Source organism: Neolamprologus brichardi, chromosome 14 (genome assembly GCF_056152115.1).
Source record: "Neolamprologus brichardi isolate AB-2024 chromosome 14, ASM5615211v1, whole genome shotgun sequence".
Classification (NCBI taxonomy): domain Eukaryota; kingdom Metazoa; phylum Chordata; class Actinopteri; order Cichliformes; family Cichlidae; genus Neolamprologus; species Neolamprologus brichardi.
This window is the reverse complement of record NC_142117.1, coordinates 17,431,441-17,451,628: the sequence shown is the minus strand read 5'-3', so window position 1 is coordinate 17,451,628 and position 20,188 is coordinate 17,431,441. Positions and strand designations below refer to the sequence as shown.

At 40.8% G+C, this 20,188-nt stretch overlaps 1 protein-coding gene across 2 annotated transcripts in view; it reads left to right on the top strand.

Moving 5' to 3' along the window:
• The first annotated feature begins 1,676 nt into the window (after positions 1-1,676).
• The window catches only part of b3gat1a (beta-1,3-glucuronyltransferase 1 (glucuronosyltransferase P) a), a 95,024-nt gene continuing 76,512 nt past the window's right edge, over positions 1,677-20,188 (top strand). For both annotated transcript variants that reach the window (XM_006804656.3, XM_006804655.3), the window contains exon 1: positions 1,677-2,218. The gene's annotated coding sequence lies outside the window, so the exon portion shown is untranslated. The remainder of the gene's footprint in view (positions 2,219-20,188) is intronic.

Genomic DNA, 20,188 nt, shown 5'->3' with positions numbered 1-20,188 from the left:
GAAGGAAAACTCAGGCATTTCCCACACTGCTGAACTATTTCTGTAAGTTGACCTTCAGCTGATATAAGATCAGAAGCTGTTTGGAAGTCAGCTTTTGTTCCGGCACATCTTAAAAAGTCCAGATAAACCGTTTCACTGAAGGACAACACACCATAGGATAAGTGCCTTTGTATCCACTTTGAAAAGAGTATAAACATTCAAGTCTTCAGAGAATCCTGTGAATAAGAAGAAGTGTCAGAGGTTTCATAATAACAATAATATCAGCTCACTTCTACTTTGGTCTGAACTCATCTTACAGGCAATACCCCTGATTCTGATTTGATCATATGTGATTCTAACCACTCTGTGGACCCTGTGCAACCTCCTTTTAATTTTTCTTTGCAGTACTGGAGCGCTCATCCTTGCCAATAAATTGCTCTGCAAACGCCTGTGTAACACTCTCGTGTTTTGTTTTATTTTCGCTTTGGGCAGCTCAAGTCATGAGAGTTGGAGCCGACCGACGGGCTAAAGCTCAAAATACTGCATGGCACTTTGCAGCAAAATGTGGCATAGAGTCGCAAGATCTTCTGCAGGGTTTTTTCTTCGGGTTATTCAGGCTTACAGATGAGCACAACATCATGTTAGTGGCTGCTTGCATAGCAGTAATTCAGCGATTTGAATTCCATCTTGGCTGCTGCCTTGAGAGATGCAAAGTAGTCTGTGAGTTTTAATATAGTGAAAGCGCATGCGTAGAGATGTCTTTGTACGCATGTGTTATAATCAGAGAAAATTATGTCTTTCTTTCTCTCTCTGCTAATTTTTCCAGGTATGACATCCACCACTTGAACAAGGCCACCTCGCCTGTTCCAGCATCCCTTAGCAGAGCCAGCTCTGGTCCCAGCTCAGAGGAAGTGAACTGGCTCAAGTGGCGTTTCTGATCCTCGCACCAGACGCTGTCTCACCTCCATCACAGACAGGCTCTTTATTCAGTGACGCCTGAAATTAGATGGTGCACATTTAAGGCAAATGGAAATGTTGGTGGTGAAATTGGCACTGGGGTGTTTGTTGCCAGTCACCGAGGCTATGGCAGCGTGAAGAGAAGCACACTGTGGACTTTCTAATAATTCAGAACCAAATGGCTCTTTTGAGAGTACAAATTTTCTTCATTCAACCCAGTTTCTCGCAATAAGTTTCAGCGTGTGTGCCGCCGTGCAGCCAGTCGTGCGTGAAATAATCCTTTGTCTGTGAGTGAATTCACCATCGCCAAAACCAACATATGCTCTTGCATACAGCGATGCTCCTCGTGACCAAGCTGTTGTCTTGTCAGAGATAAGGGATCTGTAAAGAAGAGTGGCACTGAGTAGTGGAGGTTGTGCGGTTTGCCTCTTACTCAGGGTAAGTAAAGTGGCAAACAAGACTCATCAGTGTACTTGTTCCCACTCTTTTTATTTTGCTCAGCATCTTTTTCCCTCCTGTTTCACTATTGCCCTTTCCCTCCTGCTTCTGAGCAGCTCCTCGTTTCCTTCTTTCCTCACCCCCCTCTCGTGCTCCTTTCATTGCTGCAGCCCACCCTGCTTCGAGCTTTAATGGTACATGCCATTAGAAAGCCCGTCTCTGGAAGGGAGGAGGGGGGAGGGTGGTCTCAGCCTCAGCTAAGAGGCTACTTTAGTCTCCCAACATAAGCACATTCACAGATGTCCCTGAACGGGCAGAGTCTCCTCACCCATCACGACAGAGCAGCCCACTCCTGTGTGAAGCGACGAGCCGTGGACAGAGAGGAACGCAGAGGGATAAAAAGCGAGGTAGTGAGAACGAGGGCGGGAGGGAGAGCAGGAGAAAGAAGAGGTGAAGAGCCACAGAGCAAAAAGAAATACATCGCTGTCACTCTGACATCTCCCCCCCGTGCTCCCTGTTTTGGTGTGAATGCAAGAAGAGGAGAAGGGGGGAAAGGGGGAGGAAAATAAATCCCGGGAGCTTGAGTCGACTCTTTGCTTTATATTCCCATCTTTTTTTTCCTTTCTTTCTTTTTTTTTTCTATCTCCATCATCCAAGGCATGACGGCGAGTTTCAGCTGGCACTGCAGATTATAAGAAAGGGATGCTTTTTGAATGCTGCTTCTCTTCTGACAAGGGACAAGGAAGAGCGAAAGAGGGACAATAAACAGGATTTCTAGATTGATTGGGAGTCCCTATGCCGTATGCACCGGAATAGCAGGGTTGCTCTGAAGTCTTTCAATGAGGTAAAAAAAATAAAAATAAAAATAAGATTATCTTTCTGTTTTCTGTGCGCCCGATTGGCTGTCATGGTCAGATATACATCTGAGAGGCACTTGAAAGCATGCACGTAGAAGCTTGACAGAGATAAACCCATTTCCATGCCGATCAGGTCTGGAACAGCAGTAGGGAGATTGCCATCTTTGTCCCTGGGTCGCCGTGAACAGCGGCACGCTGGAAGTGAGAGGGAGAATCTATTCGTGTTGCATGCCGCAGAGAGGCAGTGTGAGCAGGCTTTCTCTCTCAGGAGAAGAGTCTCGGTCGCCCTGATGAAAGGAATTGCTGATAATCCTCATGATGAGCATTTGAGTGCTGAGAGAGCAGAAGGGCAAGGAGAGATTTTCTCTCAACCAGAAGTGCCGCCACACACGGTCTGACTAGAATTTAGAGTCAGCTGGCAAATGGAAACATAAATTTACTGTGTGTGTGTATATATATATATATATATATATATATATATATATATATATATATATATATATATATATATATATATATATATATATATATAACAACAATATACATCCCCCATGAAGAGTATAAAAAAAGAGTTGGTAATGGAACAAGATGCTGTTTTCAAAAAAGCAAAGTCCAAGCACTTTCACTTGTTACCCTGGGGAGCTATACACTCCCTTCTAGACAGAAAATAACAACTTGTCCGCACCACTGAACAAAAAAAGAGCATTGGCTTGAGAAAAGGGAACCTTGAGTTAACTGGGCTGTATTTTTTTTGTGACACCCAGCCAGGAAACTCCCAGCTCTCTGAGAAAAGATGTAACATTTGCTCTCTCGGCCAGCACAGGTGCTCGACAAACATGTGCATGCAGAGAATAGCTGTACTGTATGTATGCTGTTATTATATATTGTGGGTCTGGGTGATGATTGTGATTATTAGATGTTTGTGTGTGTACATAATTTGAAAGGTGCAGAAAATAGTGCTCCATCATGTGGAAGAGGGAAAGAGAGTGCAAATTTGGAGTGTGTATTGTTAATATCAATATTGCAGGGTTCAGTGCTTACTTACATGTGTTTGGTGCAGGTTAGCTGGGAGTTCTTAGCCTACTAACAGAAGTGGAAAATCTTGTGCCATGTGGTTACAGGTCTGGAGGTCTGGGCTGTAGTCCTGAGTCCTTAGTCATGTGTCAAGACACATCAAGTTGTCTGTCCCTGGAAGTTCTGACTGGTACATTCACGGCATGCGGACACCCATCATGACATCATTCATATTGGGCAAATATGCTTTCTCTCAGGCTCATATTAAAAACAAAAACCAAAAAAGTGACAGATTCGAAGAAATAAACAGTCCAAAATAAGATGCTACACTTTGCTCCCTGTCTGATTTGGTGGAGTAATTTTTATAGTCTTTTATTCAGCTAAGTGGTGTATTTATGTGCATTTGCAACATTAAATGAGAAATGAACCCAAAGCTGTGGTCGCTCAAAGGACAGTGTTTCTATTAGCCATGCTTAGACATACAGTTACAATGCGCAGATATAGGCAAGTGTCTAGCTGTGTTTCTCCACTTAATCTGTGTCACTGTCTGCATACATGACTGCAGCAACACCTGGTGCCTCTTTTTCCATTTTGTACAGTACGGTGGGCTAATGCTCACATGCAGTGAACCTGTGCATATTTGCTCCCAGCTGTTTCTCACACGGGTGTCGGGATGCTCGTGCAGCACACATCTCCCTGACTGTGTATATATGAAGTCTCAGCTCAGTCTGGCAATGTCAGCAAATAGCATCCATATCTCATTTATGGAAGCGGACGGCTTGTCATTTCGGTCTGTGTTCAAGGTTGCCCCCTCTTTGGCCACACAATACACAAAGCGCTCAGAGGCCAGAAATAAACACAAACACAGCTACCTTCCACCTGCCACCATAGCTCATGGTTTACAGGACAGAGCACAACAGAGTCAGATAGGTATTACAAATCTACTCCTCTGGATTTATTTCCTATTTTTTTATAAAAACCTTTTACCACAATTACATATAAATAAAAATTATTTTTGTTCTGCGACGCTATAAAGCCAAAATTTTAATATTTTCCCTGACTATCCAGTTTCCTTTATAGCAGTAATAGAAAGGCCTGAACGCCTCTTTTTCTCACCGTCTTCCAGAAGGTTGTAAAACCTTCTATGTAGAGTGCTAATTAGTAATGTAAGCACTCAAATGTCTTTATTAGTAAACCTTTTCACTGGATAATAAACCTTGAAATGTTCAGAAATAAATATCAGGAGCTCAGAAACAAAGGTTTTGAAATCCATATCACCACACTTAGCCGTCTCCACACAATGGCCCTCATTTACTAACAGTGCGTATGCACAAATCTGTGCGTAAATGGTGCGTACAAACATTTCCATGCAGACATTAGCAAATGATTACAGCAGCATATTATCACATTTTTAACAGCGCTGCTTTAATGTAAAGCGGCAGCAGATTTTTTTTAAACAGTGAGGACTTCAGAATAAAAGTCACTATAATTAACATATAATACACTATAGCGCCACTGCTATCCACAATCTTAAAGAGGTGCAGGTGTTGAATGTCCATGTGGAATACACATGTTCATCAGCGGCAGCTCAGCAGCATTTCACACCTCATTGCGCGGCGTAATAATATGTACGAAACCTGACAAGACGGAGGGATTAGACTTTGAACAAATGTTTTGAGAGCTATTGAGACGAAACCGCGGAGGTTCAGAAACAGAGAGCACCACGTGGGTGGATGCCAAGCAAGTCTACCTACACTGAGCTGGGCAACTTTCATTTATGTTTGATGTCTGTTCCGAGTGTGTTGTAGGTTTCTCTTTGAAGGTAACCAAGTTCCTCTGAAGATTCAGTCATGGAGCTGCCCAGCCTTGGGCAATGGAGGGGTAAAGCAGTATGTGACAGTACATTGTCTTTATCACAAAGGACAGTGTATATGGCTTAACAAAGTCTAAAGCAGCCAGTATGTGTTTGTACAGAGTAGTATACTGTTCCCCATAAATCTCAATGATCATGAAAATAAAATAGATGAAAAAAATCAGACGTTTTGCCAGAAGGCTTTGTCACCTCTGCTTGCAAATATCACACACTGTCGTGAGCAAATACAACACCAAAATGTGTGCCTGTATTTCACATTTACATTGAAAAATGAAACTGCCTCAAAGTACTAGTATTACACCAGAAAGCGATGTTTATTACTTATGAATGGTGGAGAAGAAACTGACTTTCTGCCTATTTTTATGAAAAACACCTGTTAATTCCATTCATTCATTTTGTGCCCCCCTGCATCAACACCAACTACCCACTTTATTAAAACATTATTTTGCACCAGGAACAGAGAGTGTGTTGATTTTTTTAAAAATCTATCTTTATCTTCCACCTCTGTCTCTAAGTGTTCATGGTGTGAATGCTGGGCAAGGATGAATGGAAGACAGATGAGATTTAGACTTTCTGGGCAACAGTGTCAAAAGCTGAACTTTTAATTGTATGAAAACAAATGATGGCACGGTCTGAATATGGCCCAAGTAGGTGGGGAGGGCGGGCTAAAAAACATGCCCTTTGTAATGAACAAGCGTAGAAGCGAAGTAAAAGCAAAATGACAACTAAAAACAATCTGTTGGGCCTTGCAGCAGTGTTGTTGTACCTCAGCGGATTACACTCCACGGGGCACTTAAAATCTGTCTGGCTGCCCATTAAGACAGCCACTATCCTGGCTCATTAATGTCCTGCAGAGGAATTAGAATAAACGGTGCTCTACAGACTCACGTTGGCAGAGGCTCTCTGCCTTCTCTCCAGCAGCTTTTCTCCCTCCAGGGACAGCAGTTGTTTGCCTGCGGTACACCAGAGTAGCTTGGAGTGACCAGCAACATCAAATAATTAGATGCTCCACTCCTCCAAATGGCTGTAGCTGTTGAATTCATCCTGACTTGTTACAGCTATTTCAGGGACGATGCCAAATATAATCACTGTGTAGGATACCAACACTCACTTCAATGGGAAAATTGGGTTTGAAAAGCAAAGATTATAAGAAGAGGTTGGGATGCTATCTTGAAAGTAGCGAGCGATGACGCTCATAATCAAGTGCATTAAAGTCAAAGGAAAAGAGTGCCTGAAGGGGGACTAGATTAAGTTCTTCTTGTTTTTTGTTTTTCTGATTAAGTTTTAGCATTTTTTTTAACAAGTGTTTAAATGTCCTGAAAGGTTATTGCTTCATAGCTGGTGCTTTTTCTTACTTTTAAATTTAGATGAACAAAAAAGGGGAAAAAATATATTGGATATCATAATTTGTTGGGTGGAAACCACTGCATCCTGTCAAATAGATCACTATTCCTCAGGCCAAGGGAGGAGACCCTCAGCTTTGGTTGTTCTTTTTGTTGCTGCTGCCATGTTCTTGCGTTATAAATGCATCCCGCCACTAGATGCCTCGTTCACGAAATCAATGTCAAATGAAAATAAATCAGTTTTTTTTTTCTCCTTCTTCTTTTTCATTTTAAACCAACAAAAGAAAATCAATGTGTCAGTTCAATAAACTACACAAGTATGTTTCTCTTCTTGCCTTATTGCCGCGGGGAAATGAATTAAAATTTTCAACAACAAAAAGAAAGAAAGAAAGAAAGAAATGTGACATTTTACCAGCTTCAGCTAACGTGTTTATTTCGCATACGCTGAACAAGTTGGTCTAATCATTAATCAAATGAGCAACGGGGATTTGCTGCTTTGGCTTGTAATGCTGTTTACTGGTTTAATCAGTAATGCTGCACGATTCAAATAAGTTTACCCTTTTTCTTAATTATTTTGTTCTTGTATAATCTCATTATGTGTATTTGTGGCTAACCATAGTCCCTGGGGGAAGTTCTGCTGTTTTAGAAAAAAAAGAAGGGAGAGAAGGTATTAGAGACAGCTGGCAGTGTGGTATCAGTTGTGTTCACATTCATCGGGCATGCTGTAGATTAGGAGCAGAGATGCTACCGGAGGCATATCGTATGTGCAGTCGCATACTCTATGCAAAGGCACACAAAGCCACACACGGTCTACAATATCTGCAAGCACAAACAATAAAGCTTTCCCTCCCCCTATTGTCGAATCCTATTCTGCTAAATAGTGACCAAGAATAGGGTGGAAAACATTTTTTTTTATCCCTTTTCTTCTCTGTCTCAACCCATCTTAATATACTTTCATTGGGTGCATAAGCGAGGAGGGAGAGCCTCTTTGTGTCCTTCATGGCAAAATGAGCTTAACCTGTAATCAGCGTGGTGGAGATGGCACAGCTCGAGTATCGCGGGGAGCGTTTGGCCCAGAGGTGGGAGCTTTTGCATGAAGTCAGCTGTGAGGCTATAGTATAGTTCCCTGCCTTAACAGTAGGTGTCTGAGATCAGGGGGGGCTGAGATGATCATTTCACATGATGACAGGGGTTTTCCCTTATCACGAACATGTCCACACAATGATAATGTGACCTGACAGTGCTGGTGATCACTGTGGGCGAGGTCTGTTGGCGCTGGTTAGAATGGAGTATTTCCAAGGGTCTACGCAGGCATCACACAAACACACACACACACACACATAACATGTAGTTTTCAATATTTTATGCGTGTGCCAACTTGGAGAGCATTCCTGATGTTTTTGGAGTCTGTTCACAGCTATCAACACCAAATATAAATGGCTGACTGAGTCTTCTTTGGCTTTTTTTGTGCGTTTTTTTCTTTGTTGTTGTTTTTTTCTTTATCGGCCTGATAAAAATCCAGCTCCTACTTGTGGTTGCAGCTGTTTATACTTACAAATTAAGCAGCAGTGATGGCGAGCACACAGCACAATAACATATTCCCAGGCACAAACGAGCTCTCTCAATTACCCTCTCGAGAAAATTCTAGAGGCTTTGACGTAAATCCCTCAGCTTTAACTACAATAAGCATCCGTCCACCTCTCCAGGGGGAAAGGATCACCTTTTGAACATGCTGAGAGATTATTGCAGCGAACACATGGACACATTTATGAACCTCAGCCAGCTGCAGCCAACAAATGCAATACAATGAAAAAAAGTGGCCTACCCATGAAAAAGAGATTGTGCTATTTCTCAGAAGCAGTATGAATAAGGAATGTGCTTCATTTAATCAATATTGGTATTTATAGAACGACGTCTATTCAGCATAAAACTTCTAATTGACTACTAATTGACATAATGGATGGGTAATAATATGAGTAAAGCTGACAGCTGAGACATGGCATAGACTAATTTGCTTTCTGCTTAACCCTGATTAACTGCTCACCTCAAAGCGGGCTTACACCAAAAAAGAAAAGGCATCTTTCTAAGCTGATTAGGATGTATTTTGACCTCTTACATGTTACATTGTTAAACACGCCTTGCAGGTAAACTGACCTTTTGATGGAGGTTTTTCTCTGATTCTCTGAGTTTTCCACTGATCTTTACTTTGTAATGCAAAAAAAGTTTGTTTTCAACGAGTCAGCAACTTTGGTTATTCTTGTTTTTGTTGTAGGTGGATTCTATACTCTGTCTGTGTTCCCATCTGTGGCCAGATCTGTGATCTTTGAAGGTGTTCAGCTTCATCCAGAATAACTCGTGATATTTCACCTTTGTTACCAGCTATACAGGAGCCAAGCATCTTGCACTTTTCCTCTTTCGTGGTGCATTGTGTAAATATTGAGATGCTATGCACTCGACAAAAAATAAATAAATTGCTCTTTGCTAAGCAGGTCCTTGATGTGTTTTGAGAAATCATTGTTAGAATTAACGATGGTGCCAGACGTGAGAATTCATCAGCAGGCTGCATCTCATTTGTGCTGAGCTCCATTCATAATGTTATTAACAAACTGGATGTTTGACAGACAGAGACTGTGTTTCTCTATCGTGTTATTGACTCACCTGAGACCAGTCGCAGCAGATGGTTGCCTGTCTCTGAGCCTGGTTCTACTGAAGGTTTCTTCCTGTTAAAAGGGTGTTTTTCCTTCCCACTGTTGCCAGGTACTTGCCCATATTTGGTCGTCTGATTGCTGAGGCTTTCTTACCATCACTGTGGTCTCTTTACCTTACAATATAATGCACCTTTGAGTGACTATTGTTGCTATGTGACTATTTGGTGCTGTGTAAATAAAAGTGAATTCAACTGACTTGACATGTTGCCAGTTAAACTAATTAGCTACACCACCTATTTTTACAGACATTTTTTGCCCCCTGTCCAAACTTTTTTGAGACAGACCGCTGCCATCAAACTTAAAAATGGCCTTATCGTTTTCTTAACAAAATAAATTCTCTCAGCTTAAACATTTAATATGTTTTATGAGTTTCATTGTAAGTGAAATATAGGCTTTATGAGATTTGCAAATCTCAATCTATTGTCACTTCCATACCAACGTTTTTGGAATTGGGCTTGAAAATATAAACACTTAACATTCACTAAGTAAAAAATAAAATAAAATAAATCTTTGAGTCATGCTGTTGTAATTGGCAAATACTTTCCTTAAACTACACCCCTGCAGATTCTGTTCACAGAAGGCGGCCATATTAACACCTGCCAAAGCAGAGCTACAGTTCCTGCCACAGTACATGGAGCTGCTCTCCAGGACCACATTTTGCAATGACACACAGACAGACTTACAAGGTGAGAACAATGCCAGCTTCACTACTGCAGTTCATAATAAACTGACTGACCCTTTGAGGGAGTGCATGAGATTCTGTCTCTCTGTCACAGTTCACAGTGTAAGCTGCAATTGTGGACCTTTGCAAAAACCAGCTTAGTGTGAAATAAGAAGAAATGCCAGGCTATTAGTGCGTCGATTTTCTAAATGATTTTCTAAATGATTTTCTAGATCTGAGACCAATTGGATTTACTAATCTATCCCATGAAAACACTATTTAAAACCATGACATTCTTGTGTTTTTTGTATTTTTTATCTTTTATTTTTTTTATTTTATCCACCAGTGCTGGATGTGCTGAACTCATTTTCTGCCATGGCGCAACCATCCTCGTCACACAGTATGAAATAGGATTGGCACAGTGAGGCCTGTCTGGTTTTCCTATTCAGAGTTACTCGAGCTAATGTATGCAGCAGTTGTGACTGTTTTGACTTAGTGAGATGGATAAACACTCCTTTACAACAGGGAATTGCTCTAGATTAAATATTAATGAATGTTTCTTCCGTGTGTGAGAAATTTACATATGAAGACCAACAATATCAAGCAAGATGGACCAAAAGTGATTAAATTTATCGTTTTTGATTTCACTGTTAAATTAGGTTTGTTATGATGGACCTTTGGAGAAACTAATTGAAAATATGCTCACTTTAAGACGTCCCGGTGACATGAGTGAGAGGAAGAAGGATTTCATGTTCCAAAAAAACACTTCCTTATGAATAACGAGGAGTGAGACATGACAGGCCTCAACTAGCCTGTTGTTATTGTTCTTGTTGACGTGACTGCGTGGCATTTCATGTGCAGTGGGTGCCAATTACATCCCACTGACAATCAATGCAAAGTGTCCCCGCTGCCGCTGATATACTATTAAAATGTGAGTTTGAACCACTTTAGTAAGTTTACTTTGCGTATGAAATATCGTCTCTGTTGTTGCTTTTGAGGATGAGAGGCCCGCTATTAGGTGACGTGCTTTTTGCGACTAATTGTTACGATCAAGTTAAAGTCAAAATTTGAAAAGGACGAGCTGACCCGTTGGAGCGTCTTTTCGTTTATCACCTTCTCTGCTCTGGGCTTCAATTTTTGAGCTTAATAAGAGCAGGGAGCAGCAAGTCTGACCGGCGTTAATTTGCTAAGCTTCTCAGCTATAAGAGTTAATTACCGTGAACAAACTGTGAAATACAGATACAAAATAAAGAGCTTAAACTGTTCATGCTTGTAATCATTTCCATAATCATTTCATAAGTGTTAAGTCTCTCTGCCAAAGAAGACTGGCACATTATGAAACGCGTGGACTTTAACGACAGCAGGCTTTCAAGGTCTATATTTCAGAACATGGAGAACGTCGACAGATGCCCAGTCTCATTTCTCTGTACTTAATGCTAACTAAGTTGTAGTTTTTATTTGCAGTCCTGAGGGCTGCTGCGTGATGCCCCTTAGGCTACAGCTACGGAGCTTGTCCGTACCATTTCTTCTACCACTGCAGATACGATGGCCATAAATATTATCATTATCACTTAAAACATATCCAGAAATTACTAGAGCAGAAACTGAGCAATGATTTGTGCAGTCATGGTGCACAATTTGCACTTTATTTCAGCATGGGCATTCATGGCACTTCATAGCATGGCCTTGATGTTCATTTTACTGTAAGGTCAGCATTTAAAAGGCACAATCTGTAATATAACTATGGGAACCACTTATAACGCATTTTCATGCTGCTTTTGGATGATCACTAAAAGCAGCTGGGCTTTGAGACATTATAATCACAGACAATGTGAAAAAAAAGTGGACTGAAAGCGTAGCTGGAATTAATGTCATATATGGACTGTTACAATTTTCAGTAGAAAATGAGGGTCTATTGAAAAATAAACATATCCTAGTGCATCTTTGTCACTGACCTGACCTGAGAGTAATGCATTACAGGGTGGAACACACTGTCGTCTACTTCAAGTTTAGCCGTCTCCCTGTAAGGCAGGTGATTTCTGAATGACTTATCCAGTTGTGTTCTTAACAGATCAATAGAGCAGTGCGCTGAGGGACTTATTATACTGTTTCCTCTTTAGATTCCAGCGCAGTTTGAGAGGATCTCAATGAGAATGAATCAGCATTGTAGTCCTTTTTGTTCCCGTGAGAGACTCGGGATATCTTATTCATGCCTACCTCATCTTTGCAAAAGTAAAGGGGAAATGGAGCAAAAGAGTGCTAGACAAGCTTTCTGTAAATTGTTACTGTGTAGATAAAGTGGTAGTTGCCTTAAATGCCATCTAGGTATCTCTGACAGCGTAATAATTGTTTGTGCTGCCTGATGACGCACCCGTGTGAACGTGCGGTGTCTCCAAAATGCTGCGCGCTGATCGAAGTGGCTGTGTGAACATTTTCAAACGTGGAACTTGATGCCCGGCCTCAGGCGGAGCCCAGCTGGAACCCGCCTCAGCTATGTGGTGTCCAGTAATCTCGCATCTGTTCTTCTGATACGATTTATGTATACAAATCTATATGGGAATGTCTGTTTCTACTATTCATATATGTTAAATTAGCAGTAAACCGTGGTATAATGTGCTCTCATTAAGCATAGCAAATTTAATTTTAGCTCAGTGTCTTTGTTATTGAATGAAAACAACACTAGGCAACATGAAAGCTCATCATTGCAGCAATACAAGTGCACCCGCAGCGAGCACCTTATCAGTTAAAGTGAGTCTGTGTGTATGCATATCCTTTGTTTTTTACTTCCATAGACACAAATTCTGTAATTTGAATGAATGCCAAAAGGCTGTGCGTGGCTACAAGCTGCTCAGTTTGGCATTATTGCTAGGCGCAACTGAACAGAACAATGTTCACACTGATGGAAGGAGTCAAGTTATAATATGCAGTGGGTTGGAGGACCAAAACGAATGCCCTTGTGTGATTGATTACGCGCTACAAGCTAATGAGATAAACAGAGCCTGAATCGATTCAGCCGAGGTGGAATCATGCCAGAGGGGCATATGCAGCCATGTGCAATGACTCTATTGACACGCTCATATTCAAAGGATCGGTGAAAGAAACCAAGCTCCGGTTTCAGCTGAGAAGAGAGCTGTGTCCTCTTGCACTGCACAGAGCTGCTTTATACCCAGCACTGCAATAAGGGTTATTGTGGTCAATTCAAACACTCACGATGAGATCTGACAAGCTAGATACTTACTGCTAAACAACCACTCTTAAGAAAACCTTTTTTCAAAGACAGACAAGAAAATGGCATTGCAACAGGCCATCTAGAATTAGCAGATGGCAGAGAATCTTCTACTTTAGATGGAGACAAAGCCAAACAGCAGTTTACAAGTGTGAACAACCATCAGCATGGGAACTATTTTCTGTAGCTGTTGCAGTTTTGGCTCATTGGCCAGTGACAGATATTCCAACTACTGTGGTTGACCAATTAAAGCTTTATGTTTTAACAAGACAACTATGAGAGGATGAAAACGGCTGGGCTGGGCACCTGTGAGTGCCTTTCCAGGAGCTAAATGCTGAGCGTGTTTAAGGCGGTGAATTAGAAACACCGAGTCCAGAGACAAACTACTCTTGCAGTTTACAAAATAACAATAATCCGCTCTGGTTCTTCATATAATTGTGGTCACGCGTGAGATACTTTCTAAGGTTCAAAAGAAGCTAAATACTTGTTTGTCCCACTCCCTGGGGCTTGACCTTACACACCAAAATCCAACATGAGTTGTCGTTTTCCATGTTGCATCTTAATTTCTATCAGCACGGACAGCGTTTGAAACACAGATCGAGCATGGTGGATTTTAAGCCTTTTCACGCTCTCCGATAAGCATGATAAGCACGACTGCAGGGAAATACGACCAAACTCCTAGAAGGGCATTCACAGGGGGCGTGTTCACCTGACTGCTTTACGATTGTGTCACTCAAAGTCTTGTCTGCACACTAGAGGACACGAGGGGGAGATTCATCAGTCACCGAAAATAGGGAGTGGAAGATAAAGTACAGTAGAGTAAGGCATTATTAACTTTTTTTTGCAGAGGACAAAGGGGACGGGTGTGCCAGTGTCTATGTGCCTCCAAAGGCTTAGAGGGAAAACACAAAATTTCATCAGTGTCCAAGTGCATAAAAATTAATTTGTTGTAGTGTCTGATGATAAGCCTTTAGGCAGGAATTCAGCAGAGTGGCAGGGTTGTTACAATTCCTACACAGATGAACAGTTCAAAGAGAGAGGCTTTTTCATTTGAGTCCAGACTTTCCCCATGAGACTGACATTTCCTTTTGCCGCAAAAGATCATCTGTGTGTTTGTGTTTGGAGGTGCATTATCGTTAAAGCTTTAACATATATGTTTATGTGGCCTGTACAGTACAATTTAGAAAAGCAGGATCTCCCACATTAAACGAGGCTTAATCATTAAAAGTTAAATATGTAAAAGTGTTAAGTAGCTTAAGCATCATCACAAATGATCCTCGTTTTTTTTTTTTTTTTTTTGCTCAGTCCTACATTTAAAACAGTGAACTCATATATAGTAACTGTAAAGTATACTGTTTAAACCGTAATCCTGTAGCAAGCTCTTCATTCAATTTCAAAGAAGTGTTTTTATGTTAAGTCTAGAAGGCAAAGCTTAAATCTACGAGTTATGTAAGAAGCCCAAGCTTCAGCTAAAGGAATCACGTGTTCTTTGTACTTTAGAAAAATGATGTAGTACACATCTCTTTCAAAAGACACTAAACTGGCTGATTCCACGGTTCAGTGGTTGTACGGTGCAGCAACAACAGTGATGCTAATTACCACATGACTCATGGTGATTGGCAATGTTCGAGTGATGCCTCGATGATGCTATGATTTGAGTATAGCAAAAATAAACAGGCTTCTGCACTACATTCAAAACTGGGAAATCAATATGGTTTCAGCCATGCCACACTGCAAATGAAAAGCATGCATGCCATGATAATGGATATGGATTCCTGCTTGTGTGGCTCATATTTCAGCACCATGCTGTGTTAAAAATCTTCATATTTAGCACTAAAGGAGATGGTTGATGGTTGTGCACAGGAGAGGAAGTGCATTTTTTTCTGGTGTGACCTCTTTTAGAATTACTCCCAAAAGAACAGAGGAATAGTCACTTTGTGTGGCTGCAATATTCTTTTTGAGTAGACCTTTCCTTTAACCTATAACTGCTTAGCATATAGTACTGTGGGTGGGTTTAAAAGGCCACTGCCAGATCTGCCTGCTGCTGCTCTTATAATTAGTAGCGGTCAGAGGCCAGCACAGCAAACACAGAGTGGAGATGAACTTTTAGACGGCAGGTAAAATGCAGCAAGGTAGGCAAACATTACTGTATGCAGAAGAGACAGTGAGGAATCAAGGCAGAAAGAGCTACATTAGAATACGTATCCTGCTGAGAGAAGTTCCATCGCAGTCTTGGGATGTCTCTCATTGTTTGTAACTACTAAGACACCTTGTCTGCATCAGGCGTCCTGGTGTGTCTTTCTGTTTGTGAGCCTTTCATGATGGTGTGTTTGTGTGTCTCTCAGGGTCACAGCGTTGTATTCTGGATATATTTGCTTCGTGAACAAGTTGTGGGTTTTTCTGTGGCTCTCAAGGATGATGTTACCAAGGTGATTCTGTGGTTGTCACAGGAAATATTGTCCAGCCAAGATGAATCTGGTCATAAAGAAGATACAATTTTAATTTTTTTTATATATTTCACTGGGAATCATCCGATCATCTAGGATCATGTTTTCATGGCTTTATCAACTCTTATGATTTCGATCAAAGCATATTGGCTCCTTGATGTTAATGGGACGTGGGTGACTATAAACATAAGCCATCCCTACTTATATTTAACTGGCTTTAATCTAGATATGTTTTCACATTCTGATTTTAATTTAAACATTTGGTTGAATACTTTCTTTATATTGTTTGCATATTCTCAGAAATTATCACTGAAAAGCAGTGTCTGTGTTGATGGACATTAAAAGGGTTACATGGCAAGCCTAGTTTGCCTGTGATGTTAGCTTGTATTAGCAGACTACACAGCTGTGACTAGAGCCCGGCTGATAAAGGATTTTGGAGACAAAAATCCAATATTCCGATATTTCTCTGACACCATTAGCCATTTATTTTATTTGCTCTACTCCACAGCTCAGATTAGCTGCACATGTTGCAGAGTGCCCTCTGATGGACAAACTATGCAACATCAACACTGCTAATATGTCTGAAGGGTGTTTCTCCCATTTCTTCTGCGCTTTTTTATTTTCATTTATGGGCCTTTACAAAATGCAGATGATAGATTGAGAAATAACTAATATTAGCAGATAATGTCGGGCTGCTGACAATTGTGTTGGGCCCCAGCTATGACATGACTCAGACAGAGTTGTATGGATGATAACAGCCAAAATCACACTAAAATCAGTCAAGCAATAAAATTAACTCTATCCAGACGCTTTTTTTACAATCCATTTTCTCTAAGATGTCCAAAAGCTGTAATATCATCCCTTGAATATTCTGCTTAATAGTTGCTGTAAAATTATAGCTTAGAAGCAGATATTCATATTCATTCATAGTCATTCTGATATGTATGAATTGTGGCTGAATATGCTGGTTTAACCTGGTCATCTCTTACTCGTCACTATTTATAATAATAATAATAATAATAATAATGCAAAAATTGTCCTATACACTGTGCTGATAGGAATCAAACACATTCAGACACTGTTCTATAGTCAAATCTATGTTTAACAAAGACAAATCCACTATTTTACACATTTCATCCTTGTTTCTTTTTGGACCAAAAATTACAGCGGTGAAGTTCCACTTTCAAAATCTCATCAGCGCTCACTTCAGTGTAATTACATTTTTCCTCTATTTGTTAAGCTCTCTCAAACAAGAACAACATGCAAGAATGCTTTATACCACTTTAGTTCATCGATTTCCGTTTTGAGTTAAAAATCAGTGTGCTTTGTTTTGTGTTAGTTTAAAGAAAATCTATGCAGATGCAAAGTTTTAGTTTTCCTGCAGAGAATCTTATTAAAACAGGTGATCAGTGCTACTAAAGAATAAAAAAAACAATTGAATAATAAAACTGCAAGCATTATGTCAAAAGCAAATAGCTTAACAGATTAAATAAACAGGCAATGGCTCCACAGGGATCTAAATAATATGGTTCGAAATAGACAGGCTTTGAGTGTGGTCTAAGGCGGTGATTACTTCAGCATCCAGATCGATGAAAATTGTCCAGATCACCAAAGTCATTTCCTGAAACAAGCAAAGGGGATGACAATTTGTTTTTTAGACCACACACGAGCAGATTTTTGTTAGTTTGTTTCGTTGCTTGTTTGTGCCTGTCTTTCATCCTGAGCTTGTGTAATGAGTGATTAGGGAGGCCAAAAGGGCTAAATGTAAGAGGGTTTAACCCAGTGAAAAAAAGAAGAAAGGGTATCCTGCAAAGCCGCGTTAAGCTTCAGTTATCTGATAAACGCAGTGTGCCCAAAGTAGCTTCAAAGACCAGCTCCTCACTCGATTAAGGACAATGTAGTACTGTCCTGGCTCCATAAGGAAGGAACAACAATAACAAACCAATCTTAGGAATACCTTGTGATTGCTGAAGTTTTATCGATTGGGTGTTAACCACTCAATCGATAAAACTCGCTCACACTTTCCTCCATTGTTGGCGGGTAGAAATAATTAGGAGTGTTAGGATCCAAACAAAATACATTTTTTCAGCAACATTGTAGCCTTGGTAAACAGCCGCAAAGTGTCTAATAAATGCCACACGCATAGAGTGTGTTCACGTCTTAAAATATCAGGGGTTGTTCATGTCCACACAGAGTTTTATTTTTATTTATTTTTCAGAGTTTTAATTTTCAAGTAGAAATTCAACACACAAATGACTTGGTTTAAATAATTTCCATCCTGACATTATTCTCTCTCTCGTTTAAACATAATTGCACCATCATGAATCACTTATACCTACAAAGAGCGATCGAAATATAACTAATCATAAAACTGAAGTAGCTGGGAAATGTACACCTACATCTCAATCAAGGCAATAAAATTTAATAAGCCTTTGAAACCGCAAACAGTGGTTGAATCCAAACATATTGTACAAACATGGCAAGAGATTTCGTTAATCAAAATCCCCTGGTGTCAAAAGGAAGAGGGGGTGAAGGAAAAAAAAGAAAAAGACAAAGACTGAAGATTTTCCTCTGGCTCAGATTAGCACACACAGCACGTAAGCCTACAGAGATACCAACACTGACTTTTCTCACAACTGAATACTGACAGGAAATGTTAACTCAAACCTGTTTGCCCCAGGAAACATCTCAAGGTTAAGAGAAGCCATGCATGAGGTCTGTATTCTCTGAAAGAAGACCTGCGCCCTCAGACCACCTGAGCCATTTCTTTTTCTCTCCGAGGTACCAAAATACAGCTCCATCCAGCTTTCCAATGTAACCAGTAGCCTCAATCTTTCTGCTTGGACCTCTGTTTTGCCTAAAGGCACTGAAGTTGATTAAAGAGCAGTGTTGGGAAGGTTACTTTTAAAATGTATTCCATTACAGAATACAGAATACATGCCCCAAAATGTGTTCTGTAACGTATTCCGTTACGTTACTCAATGAGAGTAACGTATTCTGAATACTTTGGATTACTTAATATATTATCATGCTGTTTACAACTACGTGAATGTACTATTGCTGTGATTTATTACTGTTACTGAAGGTCCGCGGCTCCGAACCATAGTAAAGGGACCTCTGGCTAATACGTGGGGTTCTGTGTCGGGCTCGTAGCTGAAAACTAGCTTTACTTTGTTGTCTGGGTCAACTTTGCTTGCGAGAGACAAAGAGAGGCGTTGAACAGCTGCTCCAACGGAACTTATTGTTTTTGGAGGAAAACACGAACACGGTGTACAGTCGAGTCTTAATAGCTTACTTACAACTGGGCTCGTCAGGCACTCTTCTTGGCTGCAGTGGTTATTATTATATTTACATGCTTCCAGCTCCCGTTTTTGCTCGATGACAGCTCGTACTTTTCCTTTTTCTCCCTCCATCGCTCACAGACACATAACGTGTATGGCAGTCCATTCTCCCTGCAGCACGGACTACACTGCCTATGATGCTACATTCTTTAGAGCTATACCTGTAGCATTCTGCCTATTAGCTTAGCACAACAACAACAAAAAGGCGCTCTCTCACCCAGGAAACACGCAGAGAGAGAGCGTCACCCTGTAACCATGGCAACCGTAACGCTGCCGCCTGGAACAACGGAACGTAGCTGTCAAACAAAACCCAAACAGTCCTGACCCGCCACAATATGAAACAGGAAAGTACCGCCCTGTAATCCATTTATTTCAACAAAGTAACTGTATTCTAAATACCACCTTTTTAAAAGGTAACTGTAACGGAATACAGTTACTCATATTTTGTATTTTAAATACGTAACGGCGGTACATGTATTCCGTTACTCCCCAACACTGTTAAAGAGACAGTGTCAGATATGAAGCACCTCTTGCAGACCGTTACCAGTTGGAGGCCAGAGTGCTCACGCGGGTGTTTTTTCACGTGGAATCACCTTGACACAGCACCTCTAATATCACTGGGCCTTAACTCAATCTCACCATAGTATGGTGTTAGATGAAGCAGGCAATAAGCTGTGAGGATGAACGGACAAAAAGCAATACGCCCAAACTCTATTACTGTTAATTGAACTGGAAAGGAAGAGGGATATGTTAGAAAGACAGGCAACAGGGAGAGAAAGAGATAGATAGTACATGGGGGTAATATACAGCGAGAACCTCCAGTAATAGCAATCTTATCTCTAGGTGAACTTAAGGTATGCAAGAGGTTAATTCAGTGTCGCATCGGAGAGACGGGTCCATTACACCGTCTCATCTGAGATACAGAGGCATGATGGTATCGCTACCTATCTGGGAATAAAAGCCAATTTGTGTAGGGATTTAGAGCTAATTGTAGATGCATGAAATCCAAAACGACTTCTTGTGCGTTACCAGCTGAAAACAAATGTGCTTCAGAAGTTTCGGACTCACAAGCCGATGAAAATTAATCACTTTTTTCTCTTTGCTGTTTTATTAGGAGATTGTCATGCTTGCTGTCTATAGATTATGCATTAATCCAAATCCCATTTACAGTACAGGCATTAATTTCCCAAAGGTGTCAGACACAAGTAACATTTTGCTCAGCAGCTCTGAAAGAGGAAGAGGAGATGGGACCGTCATTTGCTCTTCTCTGTTCCTGTGAGCGCAGACGTCTGATGGGTTGGGAATTCTGCAACAGCTGGGGCCACAAACACACAGGATATAATC